The following is a 14,758-nucleotide window of genomic DNA, read 5'->3' on the forward strand; positions in this document are numbered from 1 at the left end:
TTGGCATGATAATAACATACGTAATAACTTAAGACAGAAGGTCCTTTAAGTAGAGACTAAATAGATTAATCGACTTGGTATTATATAGATCTCACACCTTTTTACGGCGAGACTTGAGGTTTTTACAGAATGTTTTTGATGGCATCTCACTTCTTTTTGTAGAGCGAACATAAGTCCAATTTGTATGGAAAGACGTTTTTTTTTCATAATTCAACATATTTTCCTATGGGAATGTTGTTCAGTTTCATGGGCTAAACACCCTTACCCACCCTATACCCCCTTCCGTTATGCCTCATATAGTAGGTACCTATTTACACCTATTTATTTTATTATCTACAGTAATAATAATTCATTAACTGCAAATGTAACCTTGTAATCTTATACATTTATTTGGGATTACAAAGTTATTGTTGCAGTTGGTGTATTTAGAAAACTGGACCGAAATTGGAAAATATTAAATTTTTCCCATGATTAAGACATTAAACCCTATTTGTATTCAACATTTTAAGCTTCTAAGTCTGCTAGAAGTACCTTAGACTTTTGATGATCGGTGAGTCAGTGAGTCAGTGAGTCAGTGAATCAGTGAGTGACAAAATTCAAAATTTTAACAAGTCGTCATTCTTAAACTACTGATTCAAATTGACTGAAATTTTAAATATACCGTGTTTATACAATGACTGATTAGTTGCTGAAAATCCAGGCTTCTTGTTTTATCCACAACGAAATTATAGGGGTGTCAAAAATAGCCCGAATTGCTTCGAGAAAAGGATGTTACGGCCGTGCCGCTTTTTTTTGCTCGACTTGCGGGGGCACTTCCGTGCCCCCAGATTGCGAAAAACGATAAAACTTGTAATAGTAATAATTGTTTTGGAACACATACAAATTATATGAAACATTTTGACTTCAAATTTTTTTATTGTTAACCTGTATTGTCCCATTGTTGGGCAAAGGTCTCCCCCAAAATCTTCCACCGGTCCCTGTCATCGGCTATCTCTTGACTTCATATAGTTTAACAAATATCTATAAACCAAGAATCCTCAAATTATACTGGAAAAATATCTTACAAAGTTCGTATTTAGACAACGACAACTCAAAACTATGAATAAAAGTCATTGATGCATCTGAAACGCTCGTAAATAGAACGTTTTATGGTTTCCCTGTCTCCATACATCTCCATACATCAATATAGTAATAAATGTAAAATCACTACATTGTCTCTTGTTATTGTCTGTTTATGATAACTTTGATTTTATAATTCTTTATTTTATTTTACAATGCTTGATTTAATCATAACTTTTAAACTCTCGCGTTGCATGTTTAATGTATAATAGAATACGGGAATTAACGCGAACACGCATTTTACCTTAAAATGCCTAACGTTTCGGCGCAGGTTGCACTCGCCGTGGTCGCCTGGTCGTAGTCAGCCTGCAACCACGGCGAGTGCAACCTGCGCCGAAACGTTAGGCATTTTAAGGTAAAATGAGTGTTCGCGTTAATTACCGTATTCTATTATGCTTGATTTAATATCGGAATTTTAAGATCTTTTTTCGTACAATATTTCATACCTAAAAAGACTACAACTACCCGAATAAAATTAAATCTGAAATGCTTATCTTAATAACTATTTAGACCTTACTCATTTCTCCACTGTAACTTTTTAATTTACTTCTAGACTATTTCAATATCAATTGGAACCTTTAAGCACTTTGCCTGACTCGGGAATCAATCCTAATATAAATGTAAACGGCTGTAGTATACGGTACCACTTGGAGTACGAAAACAGCTTAAAACAAAATCTATACTAATCTATACTAATATTATAAAGCTGAAGAGTTTGTTTGTTTCATTGTTTGTTTGTTTGTTTGTTCGAACGCGCTAATCTCAGGAACTACTGGTCCGATTTGAAAAATTCTTTCAGTGTTAGATAGCCCATTTATCTAGGAAGGCTATAGGCTATATATCATCACGCTATAACAAATAGGAGCAGAGTACGAATAAAAAATGTTACAAAAACGACGCAAAATTTTGACGCATTCGCTCTTTTGTGACGCAAGCGAAGTTGCGCGGGTCAGCTAGTATATGATAAACTCGTACTTAGTAGGTACTAGCAATATTAGGGTCTGTAGTAGTAAACTAATATCATCTGGAAATACAGTTGACTTTCTTTTTTTGTATACCAAACGGGTTCTTAATGCTTTCAAGTTGGTAGGTACAAATCTATTAAAACAGACCTAAATATCATACCTACTAATGCATTCAAAATAAACAACAAATAATTTCCGCAAAGCTTTTCCAATATTAATAAAATATGTATTGCAATATTGACGTCACGTAAATATTGAGTATAACATTAAAAACCTATACTGAGCTATCATTGAAACAGTAATAATTAATCACTTTATCAACAGTTAATTATACACTAATTAATAACTATCCATTGAAAAATGGTTGAGGTTTTATTAATTTAGTTGAAATGCTGGTGCAATTTATTTCATTGAGATTTTAATTGATATTATATGCAGTCTGTAAATAAAATATTATTGACACAACAAATTTCCATTTAAAAATATACTTTCATTATAAGCACCGGGCATAGTTTTGCTACACCCTCTTCATGCATACCATTCTGACCTAGAGCTGGTTAGGAACTTTACACACAATATTTCTTTATTTACTGATTTTACTTTTATCAATATTTTCTTGCGCGTTAATAACGAGTGATAATTGTAATGCACGATTCTCTACGTTCAGTACTGTTGAGTATCGAAAGTTGGACATTTAAAATGTACTGCCAAAATCATATAGTCGATAGTAGTAGAGAATCGAGCTTCTGTTTTAGATTTTGAAATTTCGCTAACCTCTGCTTTTATTGCCACTAAAAAGACGTAACCCCAAGAAACACAAATGTAAAATAAATTATAACACAAGAAACTTGCCAAATGTCTTTCACAGAACCTGAAAAAACGTCTTCAAAGTCCTTGTAAAAAATGAATGCAAATCACAAGTTCTAAAGAGTCAATTTGGAGAGACGGCAAAGCGTTTTAATTAAGAGCTACGAGGAAAAACTGGTCGGAATGAAATCACCTCTCACTTGAGTATTAGGGAGAAGTACGTAATGACTAACGTTTCAAAGTCATGGTGGAGAAATGTGATAGTGTAGTTAATTAGTAATGGCCGGCTTTTATAATGTTGATAATGTGATTGGTTCAACATTACCAGCTTGTGGGACGGGATTTATATGTATGATTCTAAGTAGCTGAACACAATTTTCAATAAAGTTAACACGGCCCAACCGTGTATCAGCTGACGCATTTATTGAAAATTTTGTTAAACAAATTGGTGTTTTCTACACGTATTTGTTTATTACTTAACTGTCACTCTACAGAAAACACTTAAGTTACTCGGTAAAGTCAAAGCCTATCGACGAGACTTAATATGAATTTCTGACATCACGTTGACCATTATCTATACTAAAGACAGCCCCTTCGCTTTAAGGAAATGAGAACTAGAACAAAGTGTTTGCGGCCCAAAAAACCAAGCTATACACCTTAATCAAAATGCACCTCTTTTCCCACTTATTAATTAAACTAAAATTCAAAGTAAATAAACCACATTACGTACATAAACCCATGTAAGTCACCAATGTTTATTCGTGCCAGTGTTCAGCTTAACAACACATTAGGCTCGTCACACGCACGGCGACATTAATCTTTGTCAGCGCGCCCGCTAATTAGTCGCGAATTTATAACGCATAATGAGTCAAGCGTGCCGCCGCCCTAAACTGGCGGTTGCAATCTGATGTGCTACTAAATTTCAAATTAGTTGTTGTTTGAATTAGAGACTGTTGTTTAATCTGTGTGTGGGAATGCTCTTCTATTTGCTGATGTTAAGGAGAAAGGAAATGTGTTTGTTTGGTACGCTTTTATAGCTGAACGGGTGAATCGGTTGAGCTGCAATTTGCAGGATTATATTGTACTTTGGGAAACAGTGTGCTTAACAGTTTTACATATATCTTCTTATGCCGTATGCAGGCAATAGCTGTTGTCGATTTTTTTAAAGTAGCAACTAGTTGACATGCACGTTTTGTTCGTGCGTGATTGGGACGAAAAAAACCTTCGCTATTAATATTATTAATATGGATAGAGGTAACTAATCCATCGAAGTCTTGTCACTAACATTCTCAGTAGGAATTTTCTTGAAACTTCTTTAAAAATGAACCACAGGAAGAACTTGGAATTTTATTCCACTATCTGTATGATAAATTTTAATTTCGTCACCTCGAATCCAACAAGGCGTTTTTCAAAGGTGATATATATATACTCGTATATCCCAATATCCTCATCACGAACCTTTATCCTACTCATCAGGCCCAAGGGAAGCGTAAGGTCCATTTCCTCAGTACCCCATAACAGCTTCAATTATATTAAGACAATATCCTCCATGGTTCAGCTACCTCCTTATTAAGTTAAGTGACGGCCCCACGGCTGGTAATTCGATGGGTCCCTAATTATATGGAAATTAAACGAACAAGGAGGTTAACTTGAGATCATTATGAGCAGGTTTGTAAACAGAATCTTGGGCTTTTATTAGGGTGACCAAGATTTGAGGTAAGAGGTCCCGATTTCTGTTTCTCTTGAAAGACCTGACTATAAAACCATATTTTTTGTAATAAATGAGTTTTGTCACTTCACAGCTTATTTCTAAATTTTCAGGAAATTCATAAGCTATAACTTTGATGTTATTAATTCCAGAAAATGGTCTACTAATTAATAATTTTTCTGTGTTAAAATGTATAGTATACATACATTTGCATATAAAAATAAATCTATATTATTATGATTAGGCAGGAAACAAATTTTATATTCTAAAAATACCTTATATAAAACGTATGATAAGTCACTTATGGATAATATATTCACGAAAAAAAGCCAACCCAAAAATAAACTTTTATCCCAAATTTTCACCTTAGATACGACCTCTAGTTGCCAAGCAATCGTTGTTTAGATAGGTATTTAACGGACGGTTACAAATAGTGTTGTTCTCGGTACTGGTTACGTAACGTCTGATTATCCTGTTCCAACGATCTTTCAGATAACGTTATGAATGCTGATTTGCTAATTAAAGTAATTGGAGCACAAGGTATTGTTGTTAAACGAGATATTTGAAGGAAAGTACTCGTTAGTTTGCCGGTTTTAATTATAATGGGTATCGTTTTGATTTGTTTGTTGAAGATTTTGGTGGAACGATTCTTGTGCAAGATTTTATAGGAAATTTGGGTTTTTGGTGATATTTTGAAGGTTGGGTGACAGTCTGTTAGTCAGTCTGTCTGTTAGATGAATTGTTGGGTGTAAATTTCATAAACATAACAAGATAATTGCATAAATTTTGAGACAGACTTAAGACATGCTAAAAGATCAAGAAAGGCTTGACTAGTTATTAAATCCAAAAGTTACTGCTTCTAATAATTAAAAACCTCAGTTAACCAAGTCCAAATATTAAATTTATACGCTTTTCTATTGGTACCTAAAACCGAATAAAATATTATTATTTCAACAAATAAAATCGTTAACAAAAGCCTCCAATATTAGGGTCCTTTCAACACCTAAAATAATAGCATTGAGAACAAAAATCGTTACGCACCAAAAATAAATTAGATCTAACAAAGACCTCCTGACTTTTGAAAAATTCCTCATAAAAATACGTCAAATTTACAAAGCGGCTATAATGGGCGATTGAATCGACAACAAGAGGGGCCTGGCTTTTCGGGTTCCTTATTAAAAGAGGCTAACGAGACTTATAATCAATTGATTTATTAACTTAAGTGCAACCAGTGGCTTTGCACGACGAAACTGTCCACGTGAATAAAGTAAATTAAGGGTGTACCAAGTGGTCATCGTTGTGCGTACAAGTAAAAGGTTATGGTTTTATGTGTATCAAGATCCTAAGACTCCCTTATCTGTCTGTACGGATCTCACTAGGCTGTAGCATTTAAAGTGTGAAAGACAAAAACTTAGATTGTGGTCAGTGTATATAGAATTGTTTTGAGCTGATCTAATTTCCACTTGCTCGAATTCTATAGCATTTTTATTGTACATCTTAAAATATTTTCAGAATTTTATTTTGTAAGGAACCTTCCAGTTACGAGTCCAATACGTACATACCCAATTTTTTAATTAATTCCATTTTGTTGACCTTCACGCGTGTCCTTTGGACAGCGATTGATCGGCCCTTTGATTGATGGTCCAATAATATCGGCAAGTTAAACTCAAAAGTGTTTTGTTCGGTAACCTTCATAAATAACTGTCATGCAGGATGTATGGGAAGGGTCTTGGAGAAAGTTGAGTTTAGGTTTAGAATTGAGTTCTTAGAAGAGATGAAAGAAGTCGCCGTAATACGTTTTCGTACACTGGGTACTATCGAATATCCTAGAGCTTTATTAATTATCTACTGGAAAAACTAGTTTCCACGGAATAAGATTTGCAAGTTTTTTAGACAATGACATGTTTTCTCGATAGGTATTCTCGTAGATAGTTGTAGGAAGGCAATGGCGATGAAGCTTAGCCATAGCTTTTGATTTAAATAAATAGTATTTGTTAAGTAAAATATATCAGTTAAGTTGGGTTATTTCGTTTTCCTCAATTCGGAAGGATATTACTCAGCAGAGGGAGCGAAGTGGCTTAAAAAATGTGGTAAAAAAAGTTACAATTAAATAGGTTAGTCATGTCAAAAATGGAGTAAGCGACTGGATTCGTTTGACGTTTATAGTATATATAAAGCGTGTTATTTAATAGCCAAAAGCCTTCTAACAAAATCAAGTAATTTTAGAGGCAATCAAATTATTATTGGTGTTTTCCAGTAAATCATTTTCTAGTAGTACCTCTCAGACAAAAAAATTAAGATTAAATTACTTGGAATACGTCTAATTAATCATCTATTTCTGTGTAACCCTTCAGGGAAACATCACGTCATATTTTAGTGAGTAACTCTTAGTTCTATTTAAATAATTGATTCAAATACAATATTAAATCTGTCGGCAGCCATTAGCAGGCGATGTCACGTCGAAAAGCAATTATATTGTGAGAGATGAAGGTACTCATTTACTATTTCGGAATTGAAATAACCTTGAATTGTTAAGGGTTAGAGTACAATAGCAAAAACTGTAATTCGATCATTCTATAACGTAGCACATTCTACTCTCGATATTCATGCACACGATTGTAAACAAGTTTTTTAGCAAACACGTGACGAAAATGTAGCCCATTAGGTACTGTTCATCTGCTGGGTTCCTTTTCAGTAAAAAAATTACGTTAATATTGCTAAAAGTATGTTTTTTTTTGTACAAATAAACATTACAATTAGTGTTCATTGCAAGTTAACTCGCCAAACTTTGTCGTTTGATGTGATGTTGTACCATATAAAGATAAAAAAAGAATATCTAAGTAAAATAGTTTTCAGCAGCTCGATTCCCTACCACTATCAACAATCGACATCCGGCTAGAATGATGAGCGCCTCTAGCGGGCGTGGTAGGAACTATTTATACACTATTTTTAAAACGTCAAATTCTCGACACTCGATAGTATCGACTGTAGAAAATAACGCTATAGAAGATTTTCCTCCTACCGTAGGTAGGTACTGTTGTATTGACCCTAAAACATCCATATCTTTCCTCCTTAGCAACTCCAAAAGCAAGTTCTCTCACACCCTAATTCTAATAGAAGCTACAAATTATTCCAAACATTCATATTATTATTCGTATCACGAACCAACCTGTTACTTGTTCTTGCTTTCCTATGGGATGTTTATGTGTTCCTTTGATCTTTGTTTAATGGTAGGAGGTTCTATGTGGAGATAGTTTTGTTATGCTTGAGGATCAATTGGTAAGGTTTAGATAGACATACATTTGAAAGAGAAAATTTTTAGCTGCTAGTATGAGGACGCCTATCTGTTTACTACTTACTAAGAAGACTCTCTTAAGATGAGAGGCTCTCGCAACTAGGTTAGCTCTTGTGTCATGGGGTCTTTTACAAACATAAAAACAACTGACACAAAATACAGCCAGACCCAAAAGACAGTTATATGTGAAACGAACCCACGACCTTCCGACTCAGTGGTAACATCATGGTGACTTTAACCACTGCGCCACGGAGGCGAATCCTTAAAATGAGAAAGGCATCTTACATAGACACATACAGACGATATTACGAATATTTGCCAAATAAAACTGCCCAAAGAACACTGACTTCTTCATTCTTCTTCATCAAACAGTTTTAGCATACTTTTACAGATAAATCTAACGATATTCCTCGTACAGTACAGAATCAATACACGTCTGTAGCATTTCATAGGTTTTTCATTCCCGAAGCATTCATGGCATCCAGGCATCGATTCCCATAAGAATAAACCAGTGGTTCCGGCGGCTGACACCAAAAGGCTATAAAAGCCATCAGTCATTGTCTATAGGGGCATGTAGGACCATGTATTATTTATAGCCGAGAGGTAAGGTTGCCAGGCTAACGGCAATTGTTCTAGATTTTTCTACCTCATGTTTCTGTTATAAAATGTTATATAATGCTTTTAAGAGTTTAGAATCTTATGCAATGCTACGGTTTCGTTTTAATTCGAATGTCACAATACGATGAGGAATAGAATCGAGAACCATAGAAACTGCGCATATAAGTTATAGAACTGAACCTGAACTTGGCTTAAAAACTACCGACCTAGTATCCTGCCTTATTGAAGACTGGTATTTGGTGTCTTGCACCTTAACTATGGTGTATGTGCACCTATTTTGATGCCCTTCTTCATGGAATTAATTTCCTTACTGTTTACAAGTTACAACATACCCTTTCGATTGGTAAATTTTTGGACTGTCATTCCATCGATAGCACAGTTAACAATAATTTGATTTAAGGATCCTTTTAAATCCCTTATTTTTACTTTTGAAATAAATTAAACAGTCACATAAACATATTATTGTAAAGGTTACATGTACTGGCATTTGTGGGATTGACATAGTCAATAACGGCTCAGAGTCCATTATAAAAAGTAAAGGTTGGAAATTAGCTGCACTCTCACTAAATCAAATACTACACCAAAATACCTGGAACATTCTTATGTACACTGTGTATTAAACAAATATTACTTCTCCGGCAGCCCTGCGGCAGTTAGGGCGCAGTTATGTGTTGTACAGATATATGGCGTAGGATTCACTTGATTTTTATTGTCCTACATCTATGGCTGGTGTTAAGTGCTTGATGGATTATTGAGTGGCTATTATACAATGGTATTGCTTTCATGAGTTTGCTGTGCTTTTTATCGGGAAGGGAGATTTTCTGTTGTTGTTTTAGTGTGTAGTGTCTGATAGGGGGTGTCTGGTTGTTTATCTAAGTATTATAATGTGTTATATAAAGAGCTAGTCATTCAATAGTTCGGTAGTATTTTTGAGGTTAATAGCAGATAATGTTTCGAAAATCTGTCGAATACTTTGAAACTGTTCCAAAAAGAAAGAAAAAAATGTGAATAAGCGGCTCTTATTGTTCTATTTCAAGAGCTCAATAAACCGGTATACAACCTTCATAGGTAGTGATAAAACAAACAAGGTTTATATCAACGCCAGTAATAAAATCCTAACTTTGGTAGTTGCAAGAGTTATTTGGTTTTAGTCATATCAAGAGACGTTCAAAAGTAAAAGCAGAATGATTCAACATATATATTTTACTAATTTGAATTATACCAGTACCAACGTTTGTGAGTAGAGTATAATTTCTTATTCTCAACGCATACACCACTAAAAAAAAGCATAAGAAACAGAATTACAAACAATTCTTAACCATAGTTCCCAAGACAGACGCGGTGCGAAGATGCATGTTGAGTCATTAACCAAGTCCCGTCCGAGTCCAACGGGGGGGAGAGGGGGAGTAGGGGGGCAGCCGGAGGGCATGGGGGGGATGTAGATCCTACCGCACATTAATCCACGCCAGCGACAACACTGGGATGCAAATCATTCGCTTTTTTGTACGAGAGTTCAAAGTGTAAGATATTGTCGGGTTTTTTTGTCGGTTTTTAATTAAATATGTTTTATGTTGTACTGTGGTGTTAAGATCACCATTTTGAGAGTGGAATGGACATTATTTATATATTTTTAAACTAATGTCTATTTAAATAGTAATTTAAATAAATAGATAAACATAATAGCTCTTTTATCCCCAGAATTCGAACCATGTATTTTCTCAACGAAATTTCGGAGTTTGTTATCGTTTCAAATATAAAATGCTTTTTATTTACGGAATCAAAGCATTTAACATTAAAATAAATAATAACCGTTTCTTTTTTTATTCCTATATTCATACTATTCTACATCTTAAAAAAACCTGTCACAATATAACCAAACTCGAAACACGAGTTTACAAAACCTCGCCTGGAACACTTGACTGCTAGTACATTAATAGTGTGTAGCTAAAAGGAATGACAACGAGATGAACAAGTACAGATTGAACACAAACTCATGACAAAGATATTGCATTTAATATGTTTGTCTTATCATACAAACACAAGACAAAAATACACTTTATATTGCCTATAAAGTGTATTTTTGTCTTGTGTTTGTATAGCTAGATAGTTATAGGTAAATATTTGATAAGATAAATAGATAAAACAAACCCTCTAAATTAGGGAATAGAGGTAACTTTGTATATCAAACTATGGCGTCTTTTCTCTGTTATTTCAATGGGTATTTGTAGTCAGAATCAGTAAAAAAAATAAAATAATTACGTGACTACTAACCCCCGGTTTTCGAGGTATATTTATAGCGTTGTACAATAGCGTTTAAACTCATACAAAAAACGCAATTGAATAGATAAATTACCGCTAAATGTACTCAGCAACCGGGGGTATACTTTTTAATTCTCTACCAGATCACAAAATATTAAAACTTTTGGGTAGTAAAATTGTCGTTCTTTATACGACATCTTCTATATCAACTCCTTGAACAGTCAAAGACTCCGTAGTACATTAATAGTGTGTAGCTAATAGGAATGACAACGAGATTGAGCGAGTGCAGATTGAATACGAATGAGCACGTTCAGCTATTCAGACTACAGATAAGCCTTCCTTGAGTCAACCGACGAAATACGAAGCACGAGAGATCTGCGAAGTAGAGTAAGGAACTTGGAGAAAATTGTGTTTAGTGGTTCGATTGAAATGTTGTGTCGGAGAAAAAAATTTGGTATCTTAGTTGGATTAAAAGTAGACTGTGTGTGTGTGAACGTAAAATTTTAACTTTAATTTCCGAGGTTATCATGAGTTTGTTGATGCGCTGTCAAACTCTAAACTAAGGTAACACTTAATTCAGGGACAAAATATAAAGCTCAATTGTTCCAAATTGTTAAATTGGATCAATTTAAGACTCAGTTTAAGACTAAAGGTGGTCAGTAATTTAATATTTGAAGAAGTTGGGAAAAGTTTCGTTTTACCTACATTTTTCATAAATTATCCATCATAATAAATAAAAACATCCACAGATTAAGTTAGTAGATAATAGGAAAATTTCAATAGGAAGAGTCATGTCAAAGGCCTTTCGGGAGGCTTGAACAACTTTGATACTAGGTTGACCACTGACCATACGATAGATAAGAGGAAAATAGGCTTATATCGAAATTATAGCAATTACTGTAATATTCCAGCACATTCCCAGTAAAAATCAAATATTATTTAGTTACAACCACTGAAGCAAAACTCAGCTCTCCGACATTCGTCGTGAATGTTTATGCAAACGCTGGGAGCTGCCAAACCGTCCGTATTTAGTTACAGCACTCATTGTGCAGATTTAAGGAACTACGGTAAATACGGTAATGTCTCGGTTTTATTATTCACTGCGACTTAAACTAGACTTAACAAGAAAGTTGCAAGTTGTCTTAAACGGTTACTGTATGGAAAACAGTATGAGAAATTTAAATCTGCATGAGAATTTAAAAAAGTATGTGCAAAGGATTCGATTTTGAAATGATATTTGCGGTATTTATCATAGATTTGATTCTGACTAGATTTTTATGACTTTGGGTATAATTTTACTGGGTTACAAAAGTTTGTATTCATGTCATTTTGTGAGCTACAAAGCGAAACCAGATCTGAAATTTTATTCTGTTTGCCTATTTACAATGCTTTCACAGCTAAACTGCTGACCTGATCTTAAACTTTACAAACCAATGGACATCCAGAATACAAGATGCCGCTCTCCCAACATCGAGATAAATAAACAACCGCAAAAAGAACAATAAATCCACCTGAGTCAAACTGGCTCAATTTAAATTATGATTCTCACAATAACTATGCACCTATAACACAAGATTATCGTTCCATATTAAATTCACCCTCGCATAATAGTTCTGAACACGTAAATAACTGCGCCATCAATTACGAAACTCCTTTATTAACGCACTTGCGTCAACTATGGTATAATTTCACGTTTTACGCGATACCATTAAGTCTCGTTTCACGGACGCTTTCCTTTTTATAGTTTAATAACTTCTCATAAATTAAACGTGTTATAGAGTTTTCATAAGTTTAGTATTATATGTGGTGAATAGTTTAATATTCTAATAATTTTTACTGTTATATTATCTGCGGAATTGAAGAACAGGAACTGTAGCCCGAATCTCTCTACTATTATACGACATCGACATCGACAACTGGCTGGTTATCGAAAAAAAAATGTATGAAAATCTGATCCGCGCCTCCAACGGATGTTGTAAAATTATTTTGACACTATATTTTATCGAACTATTCAAATAAAATTAACTTTTTAGCAGTTTATAAGAGCAAGATTTTCTAGGCAGCTTTACTTTCAGAATTAGGAAGTAATCTTTGAATCAACTGTACTAGCATTGGGAGTAAATATACCAATCGGCTGTAGAAAAAAACCTTGGGAAACAAAAATAAAGAAAACGATGCACGAAATCTAGAAAATTTATCAGTCTTTCGGTAAGTCTTAACCTCGCACATCGTACAGTCTTTGCTACCTAACCCATCCGTCGTTCGTCACACATGCTAACTCTTGGCAACAGATTGCGCCACCATTACCTATCTCTTGTATAACAGTAAACCAGTAAAACTCTCACAATAAACTTTTACGAGGGAACGGAACAAAAATATTTGATATACTTTTTATTTTCCGACTTGAGATTGACATCATCAACAGTTACGGTTGAATTGACAGTTGTAAAAGGAATGTTTACTTGTTAATTTTGTCTACGCTCCCGGTTAATAAGAAAAACCTCGGTTTATCAGAATAAGGAACAATTTTCTATTGGTTAACGTAAACTTTATTATTAACTAGGGGCCGCCCGCGACTTCGTCCGCGTGGAAACCCTTCCCGTGTAAATCCCGATTCCTCCGGGATAAAACGTAGCCTATGTGCTATTCTGGGTTTTCAGCTAACTACATACCAAATTTCATCGTTGTCGATTCAGAAGTATTTGCGTGAAAGAGTAACAAACATCCATACATACTCACAATTTTTCGCACTTATAATATTAGTAGGATATTATAAGCCTATATGGTGCCGCTGTTGAGCAACAGTCTCCCCAAATCTTTCCACTGTAACCGGTCTCCAGCAGTTTGTATCCATTCTGGGTTGTAATAGAATATAGGTGTATTTTGCAAATAATTGCTCAGACTAAAAGACATTTGAGCATAGGTTCAGATCTCCGTCATATTTGAAGGTGATCAGAAGTTGAGATTATTCCTCCAAGCAAAGTGATTTACATTCTATTAAATTATTATGTCGACAAAAAATGCGTTATTAGCATTGCTAAACTAATGATTTTGAAATCATTATGCAGCTTCATCTTTCCTTAGAATGTTATATTTATCTTTTGTTGCCTTTAGTCAAATAAAATGCACCTTCTCATTTCAAAGTCAGTAATTCAATCAATAGACCCCCAGTTTTTAACGACATATTTCTTAGTAAAACGCAATAAACGTACATTGCTACTTATATATAGACGTCTAGAATTTTATGTCCCATAAAAGGAGCAAGTTACATAGCGACATTAAATTTGATGTCCCATGGAGTAAACGAATGCCCTTAAGATTGGACGCCATAACTTCAATGATTTGTGGATGAAATAAATCTTGGATATTATGGACCAAGTCAATTCTTATAAAATGTCTGTTTTTATTTCCTACACGTTGTAAAGTGCAAACCATACTTCCCAACTTATATTCTCAACATAGAAGTCTGTGTACCGGCGGCAGAACAGTCATAGCTGTATTTCCAAGTAGTACTTCCTTTGCCCGAAGCTGTCCTTTCAGCGAACTAACAATAAAAGGATCAAACGAAAGGTTACAATAAAACGTAAATCGAATATTGTAATGTCAATGATCATGGAATAATTAAAACTGTAGTATTTGAAACTCTTAAAAAACGATGTCTCGTTTTATAATGGCCTAAAGCATTTATTAGGAAATACGAATTTATTTATAGGACACGTCGACCGTATTTTAAATTTGACTATGTGGGATGAGACTCACGTACGTATAAAATACCACATGTTAAATTTTGCTTTGTGATCCACGAGTGTATCCGGCTTCTCTCGCTGTAATTTGGATACAACCAAGAGGAGGGTTTAGGGGTATATTTTACTAAAAAACATTCATCAACTACCGGACTAATAATACTACTAATCATAATACTATCAGACTAATTTTCATTTAAAATAGATTTGGTAGTTTAGCCGTGACTGGGTGACAGGCAGCCAA

Source organism: Anticarsia gemmatalis, chromosome 2, assembly GCF_050436995.1.
Source record: "Anticarsia gemmatalis isolate Benzon Research Colony breed Stoneville strain chromosome 2, ilAntGemm2 primary, whole genome shotgun sequence".
NCBI lineage: Eukaryota > Metazoa > Arthropoda > Insecta > Lepidoptera > Erebidae > Anticarsia > Anticarsia gemmatalis.